Source organism: Maylandia zebra, linkage group LG2, assembly GCF_041146795.1.
Source record: "Maylandia zebra isolate NMK-2024a linkage group LG2, Mzebra_GT3a, whole genome shotgun sequence".
Taxonomy (NCBI): Eukaryota; Metazoa; Chordata; class Actinopteri; order Cichliformes; family Cichlidae; genus Maylandia; species Maylandia zebra.
The window spans coordinates 14,078,358-14,104,547 of record NC_135168.1 but is presented as its reverse complement, the minus strand read 5'-3'; the positions used below and the strand labels follow the sequence as shown (position 1 = coordinate 14,104,547).

General features: G+C 43.1%; 2 long non-coding RNA genes across 3 annotated transcripts; both read left to right on the top strand.

Moving 5' to 3' along the window:
• Positions 1-871: 871 nt before the first annotated feature.
• LOC143413605 (uncharacterized) lies at positions 872-16,745 on the top strand. Of its 2 annotated transcripts, XR_013094213.1 has the most exons (4): positions 872-1,104; positions 12,960-13,065; positions 13,590-13,630; positions 16,673-16,745. It is a non-coding gene; the product is annotated as an uncharacterized LOC143413605 (long non-coding RNA). The 2 variants fall into 2 exon arrangements; XR_013094212.1 differs by lacking the exon at positions 16,673-16,745 and having other exon boundaries at positions 13,590-13,758.
• A 134-nt stretch (positions 16,746-16,879) lies between these two features.
• LOC143413603 (uncharacterized) lies at positions 16,880-17,991 on the top strand. The gene is made up of 2 exons (XR_013094211.1): positions 16,880-17,522; positions 17,848-17,991. It is a non-coding gene; the product is annotated as an uncharacterized LOC143413603 (long non-coding RNA).
• Positions 17,992-26,190: the final 8,199 nt, after the last annotated feature.

Below are 26,190 nucleotides of genomic sequence, written 5' to 3'. Positions count from 1 at the left end.
AAACACACTGTGTCTCTGTCAAAACAGCAGTGTAGTTGTGGCACCCCTGTGAGGGAATGACCACATGAATATTATTTTGTGTAAAACACTCATGTAACGGGACATTTTTCATTGCTATATGTATTTATTTTCAGTTTCTTTAAGAGGATAGAAAATCCATGTAACAGGGATTCATTTTATGTTAGAAAGCAGTGAGGGCGGAACTTTGGTGCTTGCTCCGGGGTTTCGGGGAGCAGTAAGTGGAGCCCACCTTCCGCTGCTTCCTCAGACACGTTCTGGAGGAAAGCAGAGACGCATCGTGTCTTCCTTACTCTGCTCTTCACCTGCTTTTACAGGTCGGTACACGGTGCTCGCACCGAAAATGTTGTTTATTGTCACCATGGTTACCCACGTTAATGTGAATGGGAGAGTTAAGGCGGTCCGCCAAAGTTATTTATATGTAAACACGGGAGAAAACCAGAGGAGTGTCCCGCGCGACCGCACCGCGAGCCCGCTCGTTAGGTGGAGCGCTCGTGAAGCAGAGTCAGTGCGCTCCTATGCTCTGTGCAAACGTGTTGTAATGCTCCAATCAAATCAGTTCTGTGAGATGTGAATGTTAATAGTTCTGTTAAAGTGACTGAGTAGATTAGCTAGTGTAACACAAGCACTCTGAGCAACTCTGTGTAGCTAACAGAGGCATTCATGGGTTGATTCAACAAGCTGTGTTTCATGATGCACTAAATAGTGATTTTGCCAGTAAATTACTGGAGGGAACAAATGTAATGTATTTACCAATGCTGTTATTGAATAGAACTGTTTAGCCAGTAAGACACTGCAGAAGACAATGTGATGTGTTTATTGATATGATAAAAGGATGTAGCTGTTATGGAAAGAAGTGTGAACTTGAGAAACTGAACCAGTTAAAAAGAGTATATTTCACTGATGTTGTGAAATAAGTAAATGTAATTGATGTGAATGAGGAACCAGCTGAACAGTATATTGAAAGCTCATGTTTAGTGTTTTATAGCATTTATTTGTGTGAAATAAATCAGACTCAGACACGTTCTGGAGGAAAGCAGAGACGCATCGTGTCTTCCTTACTCTGCTCTTCACCTGCTTTTACAGGTAACATATTTGTCATCGAGGTCTTCATCCTTGGGACCCGTAACATAGTAACTTCTTCATTGTTATACTTCTATAGTTTTCCCATTTTGTGAGCTGTGGATGTGGAAAGTGTCTCAGTGACACATCCACATGAAAACGGCGTTACCTTCGTTCATTTGCACGTCAAATGAACGAGCTGTTTGGACTTTAACGTCACAGCTGATGCTTCGATACTCGAACTCAAGAGTTCAGCTTCCACTCAGAGGTACAAGTACACACAGCAAAGATAAACGTGTACACAAGGTGGAACCCACAAGTGCACAGCTCCGACCAGAGATGGGCAGTAATCCGATTACTTTTTTCAAGAAACGAGTAAAGTGAGGGATTACTATTGCAAAAAAGGTAATTAGATTACTGTTACTTTCCCGTAAGCACGCTGCGTTACTGCGTTACTAAAACCGCAGCTGTGTGCAGATGAACAATGGATAATCTATCGAGTGTGGAGAGAGTGTGAGCGTGCAGCGTTTAAAGCGTGGAAGCACTGACCTTACTTTGAGTTTGACTCTGTAAAAAGTGACAAAAACATTAGCATCCGCTGTTCACTGCGTGGGAAGACAACATGCTCACTCACTATGTGTTAATGGGCATGCTTATTTATAACTTTGATAAAATGTCATAAAAATAATTCCATGCCAGCTCACCATTGGTGATCAGGTAGTTTCTGTTCCAGTTCCAGTCCCATAAATCATGAAGCTTGCTGCCAGAAAACCTTCAAATCTCCTTTGAAAGCTGTTTGTGGTCTTGATTGTGGGAGCTTCAGTTGTCTGACTCCAGCTGCCACACAGTGCTCACTGATATCATTTGCAAAAACCCCAGTGTGACAATATTTATCAGTGAAGCAGAAATCAGGAAGTGACGACTTTTCTTTGAACATTTGCTCAGGCTAAGCTGTGCTTTCTACCACAGTTGGGAATTTCCTGGTTTACAACAAATTATTGTGTCAACACCGCATAAGATTTCAAACTACAGGAAAATCACTGGAGTTATAAGAGGCAAACAACGACACACACACCACATGCATGCTGTTGCTATTTATTGTGGATTAACCTGTCAAGGGCAAGAACAAAATAATTCTGCCTCAAATACAGGAAATCATAGCTTTCCTGTATTTCCTCCATTGTTGGCATGCTGGTTAGTGCTGTTGCTCCACAGTAAGAAGGTCCTGGGCTAAATTATCCATGAATGTAAACGGCTGTGTGTTTCTATCTGATAGACTGGTGAGCTGTCCAGGGTGTACCCTGCCTGGTAACCTATCACTTCAGGGTTATTTCCCAGCCCTGCTGCAACCAGGATAGAGATAGGAGGATGGTAGTTGTTGTAGACCCATTCAATTTCAATTGAAGGATTAAAATGTTCCAGGAGCTCAACTTACTCCATCTGAACATGTTTCAATCGTGTTTTATGAACACAACATGCAGCTTTACTGAATATGAAAAGGTTGTGTTGATTTAACTCAGTTGTTTAAGTTTCTGCCAAAGCAAAACCTTTGTGTGCAACCAGTGTCCACTATTGAATCAAGTAAATCCAACATGTTTTTGTCAGTGCAAAAGGAGTTACGGTGCCTGTATTCCTGCACAATATTGTCCCGGGAGGGAGGAAAACTTTCTGGTGAAGTTTTGGTTGATTTTTGGGTTTTGCTTGACACTAGGTTGATTCTATCAGTGAGGTTTGGATTGTTTTCTTTCTCTAAGAGAGAGAAAGATGGTTTTATGCTTGGACATGTTTGCAATGGGCCCCAGTATTTGTTACTTTATTAGTATTTTATTGGTTGCGTTTGTTTGTGCTTTTGTTACAGTGCACTGAGATAAGAACATCTGAGAGGTGTGATCCACCGGTGGTGATATTTTGGTATTTTGTGAGTTCCCGATTTAACAAATCAGCTCTTTAATCCAGACCTGAGAGGTTGAACTTTAAAGCGCTATAAAATATTCTTACTGGAAACAGTGGCAAAGTGTTTTTCTCCATGATTATAATGGGCTTGGGAGAAATTCACTTATATGTGACATTGATCACATGAGAAGTCCTGAGCCTAAAAGGATTGCAGCGAGTCAATCCAGTCCAAAAACAAGGAACTGTTTTCCTTTAAAATGATGACGTCATCTTGCTGGTGATGGAGGCTCGAATAGGCTGCGTGTGAGACTCCATTATCAGCAATATCTGGTATGAATGTGTGTGGATGTATGCATGTGACTGGACTGTGATGGACTGACGACTAAAAGTTTAACTGACTTGATACTGAGACAAAAACGGTGCCGACTTTAGGATTAGTGAATGTCCACAACAATTCACCCAGCCTGTAGAAGAAGGGTGGAGGTTTTGTCTTGCTTTGTTTGTGCAGGAGCAGAAGGATGACAGAGACTAAAGGGGGAGGCTGTAGCTTCACATGAGTGTGAGCTGTAGACTGAACCCTTTGGTTGCTAATGTTGAGTCACTGATGTTTGCATTAAGAAAATTGTGTTTTATTAGCTGTGTTTTAACCCTTTAGAGCCGATCGGAGCGGACACGCTCTGTTTTGCGTAACTATTTTTAAATCCCAGTAGCACTGCAACCACGTAAGCTAGCACAAAAAAAATTTTTTGCATATGAAACCGGAGGAGTTGTACTTACATCTCATGCCAGCTTGTCCTAGGTCACGGTTTCCTTCCACATAAAGCTTTGCAAAAACTGCATAAAAAGCGCTTGCAGGAACAAAAACATAATATTCCAGAAACACGCTTTGCCAATCCGATCAGCTGTTCATAACACTTCCTACGTTGGAATAGACGTCAGCGCGAACTTTTGCATTTCCGCCATTACCTGCCCGAAACCGGAAGTAACGTCATTTTCGCGGAAATGTAGTCTTTTTTATGATCAGGGCCTCAGGGCATATACTGGTCTTTTTAAAAGTTATCTTTGACTTTATGCCTTTCTGTGTCGTTTCTGGGATGCTTAGGACTCATATTGCACTGCTGGAAATAGTTTATTTTGATGCATATGCTGCTTTTTTGCAAATTTGCACTATAATATTTATTTTCGTTTTTCTTGCAGTGTATAAAAATTGGTGTATTTCAAAAATAAAATTATGAAGACACTCAAAATAAATTTCCTGTGGTGGGAAACTATTTTGTGCAACTTTTTTGTATTTACAGTTTTGAGGGATAAGCCTCTTAAATTTCTCTAACTACAAATATATGTTAAAAAAAGCAAAAACTATTTTCAATTTTTTTGTAGTTTATTGCACTTTTTTGCAATTTATGTAATTACTATGCACTTAATGAATACATATTATTAAAATCTGGGCTATAATGGTTGTATTGATGTATAGCAACTTGAAATGCTCCCAAAAATGGCTCCACAGCATGTAAAAATATAATATAAGCTCTGGCGGACTTGGTTCTATGGTAGGTCTTAAAGGGTTAATTAAGGTATCACATTATATTGTTGGGAATGTTAAATGCTAAAGTGAAGAAAAGCTTTGATTTCACTCATGACTGAACATGTTATTATTAACCATAGCAGGCCACTGTAAAGAGTCAATTAACTGTTATAGAGGAAAAAAAGGCCAAAAACTCTGTGAATACCTATGAATAACAGGCAATGATAGACTTGTCACATTCAAAATAGAGATATGTAATAACAAACACGGGTCCGTGTCATTTAGGTTCTCCATTGAAATAGTCAATCATTTAGAAAAGTAGAATATATATATATATATATATATATATATATATATATATATATATATATATATATATGTCTCAACGTTGTTTCTCAATAATATTAAAAACCTAAAAACTATTGTTGTGGAAGATAGAAGTCACTGTGACAGCCCTCTGACTGTGGAGGACGTTTGTAATCCTATTTCTGCACTTAAGGCCAACAAATCTCCCGGCACAGATGGTTTAACTGCAGAGTTTTATGAATCATTTTCTAATCTCCTGGCTCCGTTCTTACTGCAGCTTTTCATAGGAAGTGTAGAGAATAACATCCTCCCTCCTACTCTTACTCAGGGTCTCATAACACTTATTCCAAAGCCAAACAAAGACTTACTTCTCATTGATAATTGGAGACCCATCTGTCTGCTCAATGATGACTATGAGATTATGGCTTTAGTACTTGCTAACAGAATGAAAGAGTTCTTGGACACAATTATCGATGAGACACAATCAGGCTTTATGAGAAACAGACACCTTTCTAAGAACATGAGACTGGTTTTAGATCTACTTGATTACTCTGATTTGGTATCTGACTATAGCTTCATTCTCTTCCTGGATTTTTAAAAGGCTTTTGATACAATTGAACATCAATTTATTTTCCACTCTTTGGAAAAATTTGGCATTTTTCTGTAAAGCTATCAAAACCTTGTACACGAATGGCAATAGCTCAATTAAAATGATTAAGACTCCACCCCGAGATTTGACCTGTTATACAAGGAATCAGCACAGCTGATAAGGAGCTCATCATCAGCCAGCTAGCTGATGACACCACACTCTTCTTGAAGAATGCAAATCAAATCCGTCCAGCCCTTAGTGTTATTAGTGATTTCTCTGAGGCATGTTAATACTTTTAGCTATTTTATATCCATAAATGTAAGTTTATTAATAAAACACCATATTTCTGCCTTTTTATAAGGATATGAATTGTACATACAATCAATTTCAGACTCAACCAACAAAAAGCCTCTCAGAACAATATTTATATTGTAACAGTTGCTATTGTAATGCAGAGTATCACCACATGGCGGCGCCTCCTGTCTCACGACTGGTGTCACCCCCTTTTTGTTCTTCTTCGCACTCCTCCTGTAATGGATGCTCCCGTGTGTACGTGGACTAGTGTGCTCTTTAGTAATGTGTGGTAGAGGTAGCACTTTTATTTTTGATATTGTAAATAAATGAGTACTTTTTGGAAAGTCAGAAGCTGTTGCTCATTCGCTATCCACCTGCACACCCCTGGCTTCATCTCCACTGCACGTTACAACTGGCGCCCGAACTTTTTCCCCTTGGACTTCAGACAATTTTTGCATCCCGCCGAGGATTCTTCTCTTCTAGCACGTGAACTGTCTCGGAGATCCCCCCAGTTTTGCGGACGCTCGGACGTTTTCTCCAGCCATGGCCGCAGCCTCAGCTCAGGTGGGACCCGACTAATTTCTGGATACCGTGGTGTGCCGCTGCTCCGCTTGGGAGAAAGAAAAAGAGAGAGTATAACGGCTCAGTATAACGAAACGACTTAAAACTAATCTTCCATTGAGCTCTAGTGTTGCAGACATGCTATTGTAATAACATGGTTCTGATCACTCCAGTCTAATTTCAGTTGTTGGGCGAAATTTTATATGTGGTTTTTCTAAATTTAATCTTGAACGCATTTTTGCAGTTTTGTCTTTCTAGTCTGACCTAACTGACTCTTTTACTGCTATATCAATAACTGCGCTGTGCCCTGGAGCGGCTTAATTTTTTTGAAATCGCAATGGCACACTGCCCAGACGACTCTGACTCAGACATGGAACTTACCTCGTTACCTATGTGCCAGATAGTTGAAAATGTGACTCCTAGCCTTAGCCAACAAGTGGTGGAGTTAAGAACTGAGGTGAATAAGCTTAGTGATTGTTTACGTGACTCACTGAACATACAGCAGAGTTTACGAAGGCAGTGGGACCAACTCACAACGGGGAACTCTCCCCCTCCTGCAGTCCCACAGTCTCCTGTTTTCCCAATGGCCACATCGACACCTCATGTTCATGTGATGGACAAAACTGAACCCACCAACAGTACCAATCCGTTCCTGCCCAGCAACCCATTTCAACCTACAAATCCTTTCCTCCCATCTCACTCACTTGAACTCAGTAGCACTTCCAGAGTGATTGCGGCAGCTTTACATCACGCAAAGCTGGAGCCTCCTGTGTATGCTGGGGACGGAAAAGTGCAACCTGAGGAATGGTTAAATGCAGTTGGCACATACAAAGCCTCATTGAACCTAACTGATGGGCAATTGCTAAACGAACTGCCACACTTTCTTGCAAAAGAGCCCGGGAAATGGTTCAAGGCACTGAGCTCCCACATCACATCATGGGCTCAATTCTGTCAACTGTTTAAGACAGTTTTTCTGCCCTCCGACAACCAAGAACGCATCCTGAGAGGAATTTTGGATCGTGTTCAGGCTCAGGACGAGCCGCTCCCAACCTTTGTCGCCCACATGTTGAGTGAGTTTGACAAACTGAAGAGCCCCCCACCTGAAAAAGACAGAATTGACCTAATTAGTAAACATGCTCTTGAAAAATACAGAGTTGCCCTGTATGGCGCTAATGTCACTTCTGTAATGGACCTGCTGCTACGCGCTCATGAGCTTCACTCAGTGCTTGGACGACAAAGACCACAGCCTGCTTTATGTAGCAAAGACAACTATAAGCCTGAACCTTACTGCTTCAAATGCTCTCAGCCAGGGTTCACTACACGCACCTGCCCAAACTGTAACACCCAACCTCATTTGCCACAACGAGCCTCGAACACCGCTAGGCATGGCCCAGTCCAGCCATTGCCAGCACCTGGCCCCTCTGACCCTGGCCATGAAAAGGTGGAATTAAGCAGCACCACATCCCAGCCACAATACAGGCAGTCGGGAAACTACGGGGGGGGGGAGGACATTTCACAGAGGCCAACCTTCCCCCAGTTACTAACGGAGCCTCACACGCCCGATTCACTACAGGGTGGACACAGTCTTGGACACTTGGAAGACAATTTTTCACAAGTCCACTGGAATACCCCACTAAGAACGAAAGTGAACTTCAATGCTTCATCTGTGGATGCTACCCTCGACACGGGTGCTTCCCTCTCGGCTGTACGAACAGATCTCATTCAAGTAAATGACTCTTACCCTAGAAACACAAGTGAGTGGAATGGTCCTGCACTTAACCTCGCCAATAATGCTCCCTGTATCCCTGTTGGTGTTATTTGGCTCAATATTGGATTCATGAACAAGAACTTTTACCAGCGTTTTGCCATAATACCAGATTTGTCCTCTCCTTTCATTCTGGGAATGGATTTTATGGCAAGAGCTTCTGTTTCTATTCACATTCCCACTAGAACAGTCTACATTGAGGACATCCCCTGCCCACTCGCAGACAATGAAGAGGACCTTCAAAATGATTACTCACATTCACCTGGAACACTGATGTCTTTGGACTTGGTTCGCTCAGACTTAACAGCCAAACTGTCTGAAGCAAGTCTCTCAGAGAACAACAAGGATGCTTTACTAAATCTGCTCAGCAAGTTTAGCTCCTTGTTTGATGGTCAACTTGGTCGAACGGCTCTCACTGAGCACGCCATAGAGACTGGCAATGCAACACCTGTCAATCTCCCACCCTATCGCACGTCACCTGCTAAGAAACGTGTGATTGAAGAACAAGTGCAACAAATGTTGAAGGACAACATCATTGAACCTTCCACAAGCCCTTGGGCAGCTCCTGTAGTCATTGTAAATAGAGCGGCCACGGAACCAAGGTTTTGTGTGGACTTTCGAGGGCTCAACTAAGTTACCCGAAAAGACTCTTATCCCCTGCCTCGTGTAGATGAGTCTTTGGACTTTCTGGCAAGAGGAAAGTTTGTCTCGACATTGGACTTAGCGCGAGGCTATTGGCAGGTTGCTGTAGCAGAGGACTCGAAGCCTAAAACTGCCTTCATCATTTGCGGTCTCTTCCAGTTTCGGGTGCTGCCCTTTGGGCTCTGCAACGCACCTGAAACTTTTCAGAGACTCATGAACTCTGTGCTTGCTGGCCTCATTTGCAAAACGTGCGCAGTCTACCTGGATGACATTGTTATCGCCTCACCTACCTTTGAACAGCACATAGTGGATCTTGAGGAGGTGCTGGGCAGACTCCAGGCTGCTGGCTTGTCATTGAAGCTCAAAAAGTGCCAATTCTGCCTCGATGAATTCACCTTTCTCGGGTACCGCATCACATCATCAGGTGTTAAGCCCGATCCGGACAAAGTAAAGGCGGTTAAGGAGTTTGAAAACCCAAACCTTAGTGAAACACGTCCGTCAGTTCCTTGGCTTGACTGGCTATTATCGACGCTTCATTCAGAATTATGCCCGCCATGCCGAACCTCTTCACGCCATCACCAGAAAGGACAATGCTTTCCACTGGGACGACAGCTGTCGAAGGGCCATGGACACTTTGAAGGATCATGTCACATCAGCCCCGATCCTGTCATTTCCAGACTTCAACCCCCCCTTTTCCATTCACGCCGATGCATGTGACATTGGTCTTGGGGCAGTGTTGATGCAAAAGGATGACAAGGGTCGTGAGTACGTTGTGGCTTTTGCTAGTCGCTCCCTTCACAAAGCTGAACTCCCCTACTGCACTTCAGAGAAGGAGTGCCTCGCTGTGATATGGGCTCTGGAACACTTCCGCCCATATGTTGAAGGTGTTCATGTTACTATCTTCACTGACCACAACAGTCTCAGGTGGCTCATGTCTCGTCAAAACCCAACGGGCCGACTCGCCCGCTGGTCACTTCGTTTGCAGGACTTTGATTTCACAATAGTGCATAAACCTGGTGCACAGAACAAAGTTCCCGACGCACTGTCATGCAACCCTTTGCCTCTGACCTGTGACAGGCCGACTGATCTTTTACCAGATCATGCTGTTATGGGCAGCCTGAACATTCGTACTCTGTCCCCCGTCATTCTGGCTGACCGTTCACAATTGAGACCGCTGCAGTTAGACGATCATGTCACAGGTCCACTCCTCAGAGACATTGAAGCAGACTCTCTGAACAGCTCGGACAATGCCACCTTGTTACAGTATGTTGTGTATGACTCTCTTTTGTATCACAGAGAACCCAAGTCCACATGTGCTTTGCACCCTTTGAAAGAGCTGAAACTGTTTGCCCCTACTTCCATGAGAGGCACCTTGCTGGACTATTACCATGACCACCCCACAGCAGGTCACTTGGGTGTTTCTAAGACATTGGCTAGACTGCGTTTTAGGTTTTTCTGGCCCAAAATGGCAGCTGATGTGAAACGCTATGTGATTTCATGCTCAGTGTGCCAACTCACCAAGCCAAGTCAGAACAAAGCAGCCGGTCTTATGGTTCCCATTGTCCCCCAGAAACCCTGGGAGTATGTGGGTGTGGATTTTGTTGGGCCACTTCCCCGCACCCCCACTGGTAATGCTTATTTGATCGTGTTTGTTGACTATTTGACTAAATGGGTTGAAGCCAGTGCTGTCAAAGAAGCTACATCTAAGGTAGCAGCTGGTAAATTCGTCACTGACATTTTTGCTAAGCATGGTACACCCACTTACCTCATTTCTGACAGAGGGTCTCCTTTTGTGAGTGAGCTTTTTGAACATGTTGTTTCTTTTTTTTTTTTTTTTTTTTTTTTTTTTTTTTTTCTTTGGCCTGTCCCGTTTGGCTCTTTTGCCATCAGAATTGTTGTCTAAAGGCAAAGAAAGATGCCCAACGGATTTACTTTACCAAACTGACCATCCCAGCCTTGCCGTAATGGTCCATTTGATTCACCTTTTATTGTTTATTTTATTTTCACTTACTGAATACGGGACAGACTTGACTGGGGGAAAGAAGGGGAGAAAGAAAGAGGGAAAGAGAAACAGCTGAGAAGAGGGACGGGGGAGAAGGGCAAAAGACAAAAACCAACAGAACGGGCAGAGAAAAAAAAATGCATCTATCGATCACCTGGATCACCTGCTGAGAAAGAAAAAAGAAAGCAAGCAGAAGAGAACAAGAGTAATAGAATAAACAACATCACAATGATATATGGGAATATGACAGTAAATACTAAATGTTAAACATTATTGTGCAGCACATAAGATCAACAGAACACAGTGTGCTTTGAGGTAGGAGCCAAAAAGGGTGTAGTTTGTGGGTGTGATCACCCGTGTGTACACCTGTGAGCATGGACGCGCTTGTTTTTTGTTTTTTTAAAAGGTTCCTTCATGTAATAATCTGCTAGAGGGTGTGGGGGGGCCACAGCCCCGTCCTCCAGGGCGTGAAGCAGGTGTGGAGGAGATCAAAACTCCAGACATCCAGAGGCCCCCAGAACACAAGAGACCAAGGAAGACCAACAGAGGGGCAGCTGCGCCACTGTCCCGGAAAGAGCTGAGGAGAGTCCCAGATGAGGGCTCACTCAGCAGCCGCGGAGCAGAAGCCAGGGGGAGTTGCAGTGACGCGCCCGTGAGCTCCGCCGGCAGCCAGCTGCGCCTGAGTGACCGAGCCCCAGGCCGAGAGGCCGGGGGCACCCCACCTCCGAAGTGGCCCGAGCGAGCCCCAGGCTCCAGGCCCCGATAAGCGGCCGCCAAGGAGTGAGCCGGTGTGTACCTGGACGCCCATCCCCGGACACAAAGAACCACCAACGCACCGATGTCTGAGGGGGTCCGCCACTGGCAGGGGAAGTGGTGGTGGGGAAGAGTCTCTGGCTGGCTGGAGCGGCATCTAATAACCAACTCGCAAAACAAAATAAAAACAACACAACAAACAGATATTATGATACAGACTTATAATCTGCACCGATGTTTTTTCTAAATTCTATAAAGTGAGCGCGAGAGCCCTCGGTGCGCCTGCGCGCTGCTGAAGTCAAAGTAAACTTTATTGTCATCTCCGCTACAGACAGTCCAGCATATAGAGAGACGAGACGACGAGGCTGCAGTTACAGCGGTGCAAGTAAACAAACAATAAATATAAGAAGAGTAAGAAAATAAATCTACACTTTAGGACTCGAGGTAAAGGATCAATAACAATTTAAATTTATAATTTACAGTTTGATGATTTAAAGTCTCACACAACCCGTCAAAAGGGGCGGGGCCGGCTGCTTCCAAGTAGAGCACATTTCATTTATAATGATGTAAATCCAAGCCCATCATGGATTCACGATCTGAATCCTGGGTTGTGTGAAATCCCAGAAATCAACCTTAGACAAAGTGAATCTGTGAACTAAGGTGTAGGTCTGTTAGGTTAATTGTGCTGATCCTCGGGTTGGGGGATTTGTGTTTGTACTGGAGCGCAAAATTCAAACCAATGGAAGATGGACAACAAAAGTTCAAAGCCATCAGGTGCTCAGGTTAGAAAAAAGAGAAAAGATGCAGGTAAGCAGACGTGTGATTGGATAATGGCAGGTCATCCTGAACCAATCAGACTAAACTCCAAACAATACATTATGTTACAGATTTTAATATTAATTAGTCATTGTTACTTGTTGATTTGTCCTTTTCTCATTGTGTGACGAATTATGACGACTGTTTGGTAGCTGTTATTGTCTCTCTCTCTCTCTTCATGTGTGTTTCTCTGGTGAAACAATAGTTTTGTGTTAATGTTAGTGCTGCACCATTTTGCATAAAATGAGAATCATGATTTTTTGCTTAGAATTGAGATCATGATTCTCTCATAACAATAAATAAACATAAAACAACAAATGTCTCACGTTTTGTTGTTGCAGCAAAATGTTGTCCTGCTTGAAATTCCGTCTCCACCGTTGCTCGACGCTGCGTGTACACCTTCTGCGGATGGCGGTAACACACAGTGTGCGTGGACTTCCCCTGCACAGAAGGCAACTACAAATGCTGTGAATGCTAAATAAACAGAAACAAATGATCCCTGTTGTCTTTGCTTGATGATTGGTTTGAGTCTTGACAATCCACATTGCTGGCGTTGCATCTTTCAATGCCAGCAATGGCAGGTATCAGTGCTCAAACCTTTTGTGTTTGTTTCCAACAAGTTGCCCACCTCGGGAAACAAAAATGTGTTCTTTTACTTGTCAGATGAACATATGAGACACTTTGACTCTTCAGTGCAGTGTGGAGCCTAACAAAGATCTGTTTTGTGTCCCAGCTGATCAGCAGGAGGAGGAGAGTCTGACGGAGCAGCAGAGGAACATTTTCAGCTACTTGGACTCAGCTCAGCCACTACAGAGGAAACAATGAGCTCAACACAGAAGGTGACAGACAGAGCAGGACCATATGACCAAAGATATTTATCACCATATACATTTGAACATTTGCCATAACGATGTAGCTGACGATAGAATTGACACCAGACAAAATACTTTACAGCTGCACAACTTTATTAAAAACCCATCAATGTATTTTCACTGAAACAAGCAGCTGTTGTTTATGTGCATTAAAGTTATATAAAAATGTAACAGTGCAAATGCAAATTCCTCGCTGACAGTTTAACCAAAAGGCGTTTCCAGTGGAAACTGGCCGACACATCCTGAGCATAACCATGTATAATATCCACTAAACTTCAGAAGAGGTTATACAGTCGTGGCCAAAAGGTTTGAGAATTGCATAAATATTGGAACCTGGAGAAGTTGCTGCTTAAGTTTTTATAATAGCATTTTGCCTGCACTCCAGAATGTTATGAGGAGTGATCAGATGAACTGCATCGTCCTTCTTTGCCATGAAAACGAACTTAATCCCCAAAAAGCCTTACCACTGCATTTCATTGCTGTCATCAAAGGACCTGCTGAGACCATTTCAGTGATCGTCTTCTTAACTCAGGTGAGAATGTTGGCGAGCACGAGGCTGGAGATCATCATGGCTGTATCCCGATTCAGGTTCTGCAGCTTTAAAGTCCTCAAGGGCCGCGTACTCAAAGACCGCTAAGGCCGAAGTGCGAGGCTCGTAGGCTCGTGAAATGGGACGTCTAGCCTCCGTCGCGCTGCCCAGGTTGCCTAGCAACCATGATACTAACAGCTGGAAACGTTTCATACAGCTTTGTTTGACAGAAATGAAGGAGAACATATTTAGTTCATTTGTTTCTACATGAGCTCTGTGTGATTTGATGAGTATCTGAGGCTGAGACCACAGGACTGTGAAACATGATTGTTGGGCTTCATTTCTGTGCTGAACAGTCGTTTAAGATTAGCTGTAAATAACAATTAGCTGATGTTGTTCATGAGACTAAAGTCATCTCACTGTGGTAATGTAAATATAATATGGCCAATATTATAGTTATTATATTAATCACTTCACTCACAGACAAGTATCTGTGACAGTGTGTATACAGATGTATCATATATAAGAGACAAATATTGTTCATTTAATATGTTGGTACTAAATGTGGTTCAGTGCTTACATATATGTGTAAAAAGCAAATGTACGAGCTGTGATAACTGTGTCTGATAGAATGAAGAGTCGACTGATATATGAAATATTCCTTTATTGGGTGAGAAAATCAGACCATGTCATAACTGCTGTAAGTCACACAGAATAGATATCAGAGCCTTAAACAGGCTGACGTCTGCTAAATGGGTCAAACTGGGCAGAAAGTCTACAAACACATAACATCCTTATAGAATATGATGTAACACTATAGATCAACTTAGCTCAGAATATATAAAGCATATAAACAGTTACAGCAATATGATGCAACAAACACAGCAGCTACTGATCCAAAATACTCAAAGCTTCATAGAACTGAAACCAACATTTATTTTTAGCTCCATCCTGCTGCTGATACAGACTTTAGGTTTGTGAACATTAAACTTGTTGCTGCCTTTCATAGTGTGTAACTTGAAGGCCCTGAGTACTTTCTCCCACACTGGAAACACTGGGATGATCACATTATTTGAACATTACCTAATAAGACTGATTCAGCACAGACAGTTATGTTAAACTTTCCTAGCAGTCCTTCACAAACAGGGAACAGTCTGTCTATTCTCTCCATCTGTCAGCTGCTGCTGGCTCTTCCTCCTCCTCTTCCTCACACACTGCTGAGTTTGTCCTGGTGGATCATCAGGGCTGCAAAGCCTCACAGATGATGTGCAGCAGTGGCTCCCTCAGTCTGTCCTCACTCTGGACACTTGCAGTCGTCACACATGGAAATCAAATGTGTGATAAGCTGCAGGATTCAAACACAAGTGTAACTTATAAACACATGTTCATACTTTTATTCCACAATCAGAGAGAAAGAAACAGAGAGAGAGTGCAGGACAGACAGACAGGTGACAGTCTCAGGTGTACACACTGCTACACAACAGCACCAGAGAAGCAGGATTTAGTGTTTGTGTTATTACGAGTGTAAACAAGAAGAGTTCCAGATGGTGCAGTGGACACATGTGTGACTGCTGTGATTAAAGCATCTTTCTTTCAGCTTAACGAGTGAACCGTCAGCTCGTTCAAACACACGTTAAAGTGCGTTTGGCTCGACACCACCGAACAGAGGCAGCAATATAACACAGCTAACATTAACAGTGCAGTGGATCCTGCTTGTGCCGTGATGTTCAGGACTGCAAACCGAGCAGCATCACTGACTTTCAGCTTGTTGTGTTTGTGGATATATGACTGACTTTAATTATCCACAAAATCATCACATTCTCTGTCAGATTAAGGTCGACTATTGAACGGCGTATATTTTAAAGGCTTTAAAAGCAAGTTAACGCTGAAAGTACAAACATCACTAATGTCACATAACTCTGCCGACAAGGCATAGCTATGGCTATGAAATGCTCTTTGTGTATCACTTCTTCATTATGAAAGATGTCATTAATGCACTAGTAATGTCTCATCTGGAGTATTGTTCAATCATTTGGTCAGCAGCTAATAAGACAGATCTTAACAGACTTCAGTTAGTCCAGAATAAGGCGTCCAGATTAGTGTGAAGATGTTCATACTATACTAATATTGATAAAATGCATAATAACCTTTCTTGGCTTCCTGTACAGGCTAAAATATTCTATGGCTTACTTGTAGTTCTAAAGAAAGCAATTCTGTTAAACACACCACATTTATTCTGCTCAGCTGCAGTATCCAGATGAAATACATCATCATATTACACAGTTTTCAACAAGCTGCAATTTAGTAAATGCTCGAGTTAAAAGTAACGTTTTGTAAAACTGTTACATTTAGAGCAACTTTTAAGTGGAATAAGTTGCCTTAAAAAATTAGAGAATTATTCAAAACTTCAATGAACACTTAAAAGCCGATTTACAGAGCTTTTAGTTGTTGTAAATATTGTAAGACATGATTTGTTTTTGAAATTTGTGTAATGTGCCTCAATGTTATTGATATTATTATTATTATTATTGATTGCTTATATTTGAACAATTGTGAAACCTCACTGTGGATGTAAGAGTGAAATTATGTGGATATCTTGAATCCACTTTATTGTGTAATATTTTATGTGAGTATTTGACGGAAGACGAGCAACATCTGTTGTGGAAGCTAACGGGGTTCCTTTAGAATAAACAAACATAGGATTTATTATCACTGAATAATTCTGTATAAATCTATACAAATTATAGAAATATGTAATAGGAAACAACAAAATAATCTAAATTATAAAATTGTGTGTGTGTGTGTGTGTGTGTGTGTGTGTGTGTGTGTGCATGATTTTAGTGTTTGAACAGTCATGAATTATCTTTAACAGCAGGTTGGATGTAATGTGTTAGAACTACCAGCAGGTGGGGATAAGAGACCTTTAAGGTGTTTGGTGCCACGCTCCACCTTCAGGTTTAAAACTAGTGTTAATGGAGTTTGAAGGTTGAGTTTGTTCCACGACTGCATTTCACTCACTGCCTCTGTTTGTATCTGTCACTGCAGGACCAACATGGAGCCAGAAGTCAGCGCTCTCAGGAGGCCGACAAACCTCACAGAAGAAAGGGAGAGAAAAAACACACCTGTGACGAGTGTGTGAAGGGTTTTCACTGTGAGGGCTTCACTAAAACAGCATCAGGTCATCCACACTGGAGAGAGACCGTTCAGCTGTGACATGTGTGGAAATTCTTTTTCCAGGAAGGTTTCCCTAAAACAACACCAACTCATCCACAGTGGAGTTAAAGCGTACAGCTGTGATCAGTGTGGCAGAGCTTTTACTCACAGTAGCCACTTACAGAAGCATCTAGTTACCCACTCTGGAATTAAGGCATACAGCTGTGACGAGTGTGGGATGGAATTTACTGTGAGGGCTTCACTAAAACAGCATCAGGTCATCCACACTGGAGAGAGACCGTTCAGCTGTGACTTGTGTGGAAAGTCTTTTTCCTTGAAGCGTTCCCTAAAACAACACCAACTCATCCACAGTGGAGTTAAAGCGTACAGCTGTGATCAGTGTGGCAGAGCTTTTACTCAAAGTAGCCACTTACAGAAGCATCTAGTTACCCACTCTGGAATTAAGCCATACAGCTGTGACATCTGTGGAAAAACTTTCAGCCAGAGAGGGAGCCGAAATAAACACCTACGCATTCACACCAGACATGATGTGTACTGCTGTGAACAGTGTGGCAAACAGTTTATAACTCACACACACTTACAACAACACATATTTACCCACACTGAGGACAGACCTTATCAATGTGACCTGTGTGAGAAGACTTTTAAAACTCCACGTCACCTGAGACGACACCAACAGATCCACACCAGAAAGAGACTCTACAAGTGCAGCTACTGTGAGGTATGTATTTATATTGTTATCTTGTCATTTTAGCCTGACTGTTTGGAACAACTCTGCTCATTAAACTGTGTTAGCATGTTAGCAATTCTACTGCATGGAAAAGCAGCTCTGAGTGATTATTCAGATTTTCCTTTCAGTTATGATTTTAGTATTACTGTAGTATTATGGTGGTAGTATTGTAGTTATTGCAGCCCAGTAAACTGAGTGTGTTAACTGAAACAGTCAAATGTAGTTGGACGTCTGCAGAGATGCTCTTTATTTCAGGCGACGTTCAGGATACAAATGTTGAAGGACTGACTTACACTGTCTTTGTGTCTTTGTTTAGAAGCAGAGCGACACAGATGGATCCAGTTCTCAACCCTGTCATCACTGTGGTGGTGGGAAAGACTTTCATTGTGACCTCTGTGGAAAAACTTTCAGTCGGCAAGCTGCCCTTAAAACACATCAACGTAGACACACTGGAGACAAACTGAAATACTGCAAAGAATGTGGGAGAAGCTTCACCACACCAAGTGATTTAAAAAAACATGAACTGATTCACAGTGGGGTTAAAAAGCACCTCTGTGATCAGTGTGGGTCATCCTTCACCACTGCAGGCGAGCTTAAATCACACAAACGAGTCCACACAGGAGAGAAACCACACAAGTGCAGACACTGTGAGAGAAGCTTCTCACATTCAGGTAATCGTAACATTCATGAACGTACACACATGGAAGGAAACTACAGCTGTGACCAGTGTGACAAGAGCTTCAGGAATCTCAGTTCATACTCTGCACACAAACGATCCCACGTTACTAATAAACTGTTTCACTGTTACCAATGTGCCCAAACATTCACCTCATTGTCTGCTCTGTGCAAACATCAGCGTGATCACTCAGGGCTGAAATCACTCCCATCACTGGATCACAGTGAATCTGAAGACACAGAAAGATCCTCTGGTTTCTGTGTCAGACTCAAAAAGCTTGAGATCAGGCTCCACAGAGTTCAGATAGAATCATTTGTGTTGAACTGAACTGGTTGCTGGGCTGAACTTCTACATAATACAGATCTACATGGGATCTTCTTTTCTGTGTTTTACTGAGTCAGTTTTGTCCTTTTTTGTCTGTCCTGGTTTTGCTCGTCTGTAAATGATTGAAACTCAGTCAAATAGTTCATTGTTCTCCAGCAAAACGTTTTGGAAACTCATGTTTAACCTTTAAAACTCTGACATGTTTTAGCACACAAGGCTTCATCGGGGAGTTCACTCATGATTGGACCATGAGAACAAAGGTTTTTAGTTCTTTCAAAGAGAGTCTTGGAGATGTTTGATGTTTCTGTTTTTCTGAAACCACCTGAAAGAAAAACTATTTTTCTTGCTTTATGTAGTGTGGAAGTTTTTAATGTTTCTTCATCTGTGATGTTCTTGAATGTGTTCACGTGAAGATGGTACAAATAAACTGTCCTTTCAACTTTAGCTCCTAATTTATTCATTATTTATGGATGTAGCACAGCAGCCGTCTCTTGATTAACACATGGAGGGCTCGGGATCTGATGGTGTCGTTTCCCTAATTTGCCCACTCAGTAAATCTCACTCATGGCCAAGAAATTGAAATAAACCTTGTTTCCCTGCTGGATAGTGATCCACTGTAACTCTGCTCCTCCTTCCTGTTTAGGATTTCTGTGGCTGAAGTAAAATTCCCTCCATCCATCACTTATCCGGCGCCCCCCGTGTGCGGCAGCCTGTTACAGCAGCTCTGCTCATTCTGAGTTTCTTTCTTTCTTATCTTTTTCTTCTCGTAATTTTTTATAACTAACGTATCAGTAATTAGACTCTGCAACCATGTTCTACCGTTTTGTGCTAGTTCTGGTCGTTTTTCTTAGTTTATTTCTACTTTTTTCCCGCGTGTCTGGGGACCCAGAGCAGGGATCCTTTGTTTACAGTAAGGATCAGCTGTTAGCGCTGCGTCCTGCAGCGGTACTGTTGGCGGACAGACCCGACATTCCCAGCGAGCTGAGGAGGAAAAGACGGGGGTGTCGTGCTGGGAAGGAGCGCCGTCGCCCGAGAAGGAGACGTTATCGACCATCTCTTCCTTCTGTAATCATTGGAAACGTAAGATCTTTGCCCAATAAGATGGATGAGCTCACGTCGCTAACCTGGTCACAGAGGGAGTACCGGCAATGTAGCATCATGATGCTAACGGAGTCGTGGCTAACACCGCTAACTCCGGACACGAGCGTGACACTACCGGGATTTCAGATGCTGCGAGCGGACAGGACGAGAGAGAGCGGTAAGAGGAAAGGAGGGGGACTGACAGTGTTTGTGAACGACAGATGGTGTAACCCTGGGCACATCACTGTGAAAGAACAACTCTGCAGCAGAGACATTGAGCTGTTAGCCGTTAGCATGCGTCCGTACTCTCTGCCCCGGGAGTTCTCGCATGTTATCGCAATAACAGCATATGTCCCCCCCTCGGCCAACGCGGATGCAGCCTGTGACTCTCTCCACTCTGTGGTCAGCAGACTGCAAACACAATCACTGAGAGCCTTTCTCATAATATCAGGGGACTTCAATCATGCCTCACTGGACTCCACACTGCCCACCTTCACCCAGTATGTGACCTGCCCAACCAGAGACAATAAAACATTGGACTTACTGTATGCCAATGCAGAAGAGGCATACAGTTCATCACCTCTCCCTCCACTGGGCAAATCTGACCACAACCTGGTGCACCTTGTCCCTGTGTATGAGCCCTTAGTGCGCAGGGAGCTACCAGCCACCCGCACAGTGCAGAGATGGTCGGAGGAGAGCGAGGAGGCTCTTAAGGATTGTTTTGAGTCGACTGTGTGGGAGGTGATCTGTGACGACCACGGAGAGGACATCGACAGCCTTACTACATGCATTACTGACTATATTAATTTCTGTGTGGATAACACCGTACCTACCAGGACTGTACGGTGTTTTTCCAACAACAAACCTTGGATTACCCCAGAAATTAAAGCTGTCCTCAAGCAGAAGAGGGGGGCCTTCAAATCCAAAGACAAAGAGGAGTTGAAAAGGGTGCAGAGAGAGTTGAGGGGACTGATAAGGAATGGGAAAGACAGCTATAGGCAGAAGATGGAGAACCAGCTTCAGCAAAACAACGTTGGTGAAGTCTGGAGAGGCCTCAGAACCATCTCGGGCCACAAACAGCAGAACTCTCTGCCTGGGAGGGATGTGAGATGGGCAAATGAACTGAATCATTTCTTCAACAGATTTGATTCAGCCATGAGGCAGTCTGCAACATCGGCTGCAGACTCACCCACCCCCACTGCTGCTGTTCCACCTCAGACACTTCACACCTCCTCTATTCACCCTGCTCACTCCCCCCACCCCCAACAACAGCATCCAATACACACTCAACACAAGGCTCCAGCCTGTCTCTCTCAACCACCCAGGTTAGGAGGGAACTGAGGAGGATTAATGGCAAGAAGGCAGCGGGCCCAGATGGCATCAGCTCGAGGGTCGTCAGGTCCTGCGCGGACCAACTGTGTGGGGTGATGGAGCACCTCTTCAACCTGAGCCTGAGGCTGGGAAGAATCCCACAGCTCTGGAAAACCTCCTGTGTTGTTCCAGTGCCAAAGACTTCACGCCCCAAGGACCTCAACAGCTACAGGCCGGTGGCTCTGACATCCCACCTGATGAAGACCCTGGAGCGGTTGGTCCTGGCTCAGCTTCGGCGCCTAACAAGCTCATCACTAGACCCACTTCAGTTTGCCTACCAGCCTGGCATTGGAGCAGATGATGCCGTCATTCACCTCCTACATCGTTCCCTCGCTCACCTGGAGACCGCTGGAAGCACTATGAGAATCATGTTCTTTGATTTCTCCAGTGCCTTCAACACCATTCTTCCCTCGGTTCTAAAGGACAAGCTGGTGAACTCTGGAGTGGACCATCACCTCACTACCTGGATTCTGGACTACCTCACCGACCAACCACAGTATGTGAGGACTCAGGGCTGTGTGTCGGACAGGGTCGTCTGCAGTACGGGGGCCCCACAGGGAACGGTTCTGGCTCCGTTCCTCTTCACCATCTACACTGCAGACTTCTCCCACAACTCCACCCAGTGCTTCCTGCAGAAGTTCTCTGATGACTCTGCAATAGTCGGCCTCATCACTGATGGGGACAACAAGGAGTACAGAGGACTGACTCAAGACTTTGTGGACTGGTGCCAGCTGAACTACCTCCAGATCAATGCCAGTAAAACCAAGGAGCTGGTGGTAGACTTCCGCAGGCACAAGCATTCTCCACTGCAACTACTGAACATCCAAGGTATGGACATTGAGGCTGTGGACAGCTACAGGTACCTTGGTGTTCATCTGAACAATAGACTGGACTGGACTCATAACTCAGACGCCCTCTACAGGAAAGGGCAGAGCAGGCTGTACCTGCTGCGGAGACTCAGGTCATTTGGAGTGGAGGGCCCACTCCTGAAGACCTTCTATGACTCTGTGGTGGCTTCTGCTATCTTTTATGGTGTGGTCTGCTGGGGCGGCAGCATCTCTGCTGGGGACAGGAAGAGACTGAACAGGGTGATCCGAAGGACCAGCTCTGTCCTAGGATGCCCTCTGGACCCAGTGGAGGTGGTGAGTGACAGGAGAATGGCGGCTAAGCTGTCATCCCTGTTGGACAACATCTCCCACCCCATGCAGCAGACTGTGACAGCACTGAGCAGCTCCTTCAGTGGGAGACTGCGGCACCCACGGTGTGGGACGGAGAGATTTCGCAGGTCTTTCCTCCCCACTGCTGTCAGACTCCACAACAAAGACTTTAACTGAACAAACACACACATCCATACATATGCAATAATACTAAGTGCAATAATCTTTTCTGGCATCGTTGTATTTTTACTCAGTGTATATAGCATTTGTATTCTATTTTTATCTTATTGTATATTTTTATTCTATTTTATTCTACTGTATATAGTATATTATTTTATTTTATTCTATTCTGTACAGTTGTGTACTGTATTTATTCTTATCGTATTCTAATTTTTGCATCATAACTTTTGCACTGTCCACTTCCTGCTGTGACAAAACAAATTTCCCATGTGTGGGACTAATAAAGGTTATCTTATCTTATCTTTATCTTATTACTGATTACTTCCCCAAAAAAGTAATCCCGTTACTTTACTTATTTTCAAAAGTAATTAATTACTTAGTTACTTAGTTACTTTTTAAAAACACGATTTACAACCTGAAGAGGTGATAAAGCGATAGATCTTTCAGCCCAATTCTACTTTTTCTACATAATCCATCATACAAAATGTAATCAAATGGAAAAGTCTCTTTTTTTTTACTTGTTTTATCAGTTTTAATCTTTTAACTTTATGCATCAAGCAAAAATTTAATTATATGCAATATTCTCTGACTTGAATAAATTAGTTTAACATTTAAACCTATTTTCTGCACATTCCAGCACATAAAATAAAATATTTTTGTGTTTACACTCACTCTTTCAAATAAATGCAAGTAAAACACAGCAGAAAATAAATAAAGTCAAAGACTCAGCGGTCCTGTTGCTCTATTTTCACCTGTAAAGCTTGTCTGCAGTAGGCGGAGGTTTACCCTGGTGCAGGTGTGCCGCGGTCAGTTGAAGAATCCGCGAGTTTCTCTGTGAATTTCCCATTACGTCGTTGGGCACTCTGAGCTTGCTTGGAAGTTTAGGGGGTTTTTTTTCCTTGTAAAAAGTTTTCTTCCCACGCACAGCGGACGCTAATGTTTTTGTCACTTTTTATGGAATCAAACTCAAAGTAAGGTCAGTACTTCCACGCTTTAAACGCTACACGCTCATACTGTCTCCCACAATCGATATGTGATCCATTGTTGATCTGCACACAGCTGTTGTCACTGACGGCGCACTCGTCACTGTCGTGAGACATTCTCGCAAAAAATCACGGTTTTAATAACGCAGTAATGCAGCGTTCCTACGGGAAAGTAACGGTAATCTAATTACCGATTTTGCAATAGTAATCCCTTACTTTACTTGTTACTTGAAAAAAGTAATCAGATTACAGTAACGCGTTACTGCCCATCTCTGGTAAGTACATATGTGATCATAGCTTTAGCTTTTAAATGTTTATTCTAGTTAACACAGATCAGGTGGAACAACTCAAATAAAATATCAAAAATATTAAGTGGTCATCGGTACTCAGTTTGTTCAATACTGAATACAATGGAGCACAAATTGTCCATGTCCAAACTGTCACCAAAGTGCAATTTAGACCTGGCCTGTGGTTGTTATCTAAGTGATAACCATCAATTCTACTAAAACAAATACAAAACAAAGAAATTTGACACATTCTGTTGATATCAAAAGCACACTGAACAATTCAGTGTTGTTTTACTGCTTTTCTCTCTTCACTTCTTCTCCTCTGATTCTCTCCACATGTTGCTCTGCATCAGTGCTCAGTTTCCTGACAAAACAAGATTAAATATTGCTAAATATAATAGTATCTCACTACACTTCAACATAAGTGTTTTATTTTTGTAATTGTTTATCTGTTATTTTTCAGACTGAGTCACTGTGACCTGTCAGAGAGAAGCTGTGAAGCTCTGGCCTCAGGTCTCAGCTCTCAGACCTCTAATCTGAGACAGCTGGACCTGAGTAACATTAACCTGAAGGATTCAGGCGTGAAGCTTCTGTCTGAAGGACTGAAGAGTCCACACTGTACACTGGAATCTCTCAGGTGAGATCAAGCATTTTCCTTTCATCAACTGACAGAATTAGCAGATTAATAATAAGGCAGTCCTCTAATAAGAGGAGAAGTGGAGGTGTTTTGAAGGGCAACATACTCTTATGTTAACAAGACAGGAAGTAGTTCCTGGGAACTTCTTCCTTTGTTATTGTCTAAGTAGAAACATGATGGTGAAACAGTGATGAGTTTGCAGAGGTGGATCCACAGCACACAACACAACAATACTGTTGCGTGCTGAAAGCAGACTTCTCACAGATTCTGAGGCTGCACTGTCCAACCAAAATTCACTGAACCAGCGGTAAATGAACGTCCAAAACTAAGCTTCATGTTTAAAAAACAGATGATCAGGGGGATTTGTGTTTACATCTTTTTTGTGTGATCTGCTCACCTGCTGTTTTAGCTGTTTGGTGGTCCGGGTACACACCGGCTCACTCCTTGGCGGCCGCTTGTCGGGGCCTGGGGCCTGGGGCTCGCTCGGGCCCCTTTGGAGGTGGGGTGCCCCCGGCCTCTCGGCCTAGGGCTCGGTCACTCAGGCACAGCTGGGGGCCGGCGGAGCTCACGGGCGCGTCACTGCAACTCCCCCTGACTTCTGCTCCGCGGCTGCTGGGCGAGCCCTCATCTGGGACTCTCCTCAGCTCTTACTGGGACAGTGGCGCGGCTGCCCCTCTGTTGGTCTTCCATGGTCTCTTGTGTTCTGGGGGCCTCTGGATGTCTGGAGTTTTGATCTCCTCCATACCCGCTTCACACCCTGGAGGATGGGGCTGTGGCCCCCCCACACTCCCTAGCAGATCATTACATGGAGAAACCTTTGGAATGCAAGCATGCTGATCCACACAGGTATGCACACATGGGTATTCACAGACGCGGACTAAAGCTTTCTTGGCTGCTGCCTCAAAGCACACTGTGCGCTGTCTATCTTGCGTGCTGCACAATATCGTTTATTACTTAGTAAATACTGATATCTATGACTAGCTAGTTTATTGTGATGGTGCTTTGTTTTCTCTATTATTATGTTGCTCTTTGTTGTTTGCTGTCTCCTCTGTTTGTTTGTTTGTTTGTTTGTTTGTTTTTTCTCCATACAGGTGACCCAGGAGTTTTTTTTTTTTTTTTTTTTGTCTCTCTTCCCCCCCCTTCTCACCGTCTCTTCTCCCCTTGGGTTTTCTTTCTTTCTCTCCCCCTCTCTCTCTCATTCATTCCCCCTGTCCTATTTATTAAAAAAAAAAAAAAAAAAAAAAAAAAAAATGACAAAGGATGAACTGAAGCTCTGCCATCACGTAATGTCGCATACTGCTGTTTCTGATGTCATTTAAAAAAAAAAAAAAAAAAAAAAAAAAAAAAAAAAAAAAAAAAAAAAAAAAAAAGAAAGCAGACTTCTCACAGATTCTGAGGCTGCACTGTCCAACCAAAATTCACTGAACCAGCGGTAAATGAACGTCCAAAACTAAGCTTCATGTTTAAAAAACAGATGATCAGGGGGATTTGTGTTTACATCTTTTTTGTGTGATCTGCTCACCTGCTGTTTTAGCTGTTTGGTGGTTGTTGAGATGGTTTTGTGAACTTTTAGCTGAGATTCTGACATTTCTGTAGATACCACAAGTGTCTAATTACTTTGTACAGCATGAACGGCCATAACGAGGTTTTTAACAGTAAGAAAAGTTGTAAAACTTCAGAAAATATAGTTAAAAGTCCAAAACCTTCTACGTCTGGTGGCTTGTGGTAAGGAGCAGATCAAACGAGTAAAGAATTACGTTATAATTATAAATGGCTTCAACAGCACATTCAGGTCTGTGAGACTCATTCAGACACTGAGCTGTGGCTCTGTGCTACATGCACATATTTCTGCATCTCTGCCATTCAGACACACTTTATATATAGTTTATTTTATGTAGTATTCAATACTGAACTGTACATTTAGTCTTTTTAAAGGCAGCAAGTTTTATTCAGTGTTTTCATAA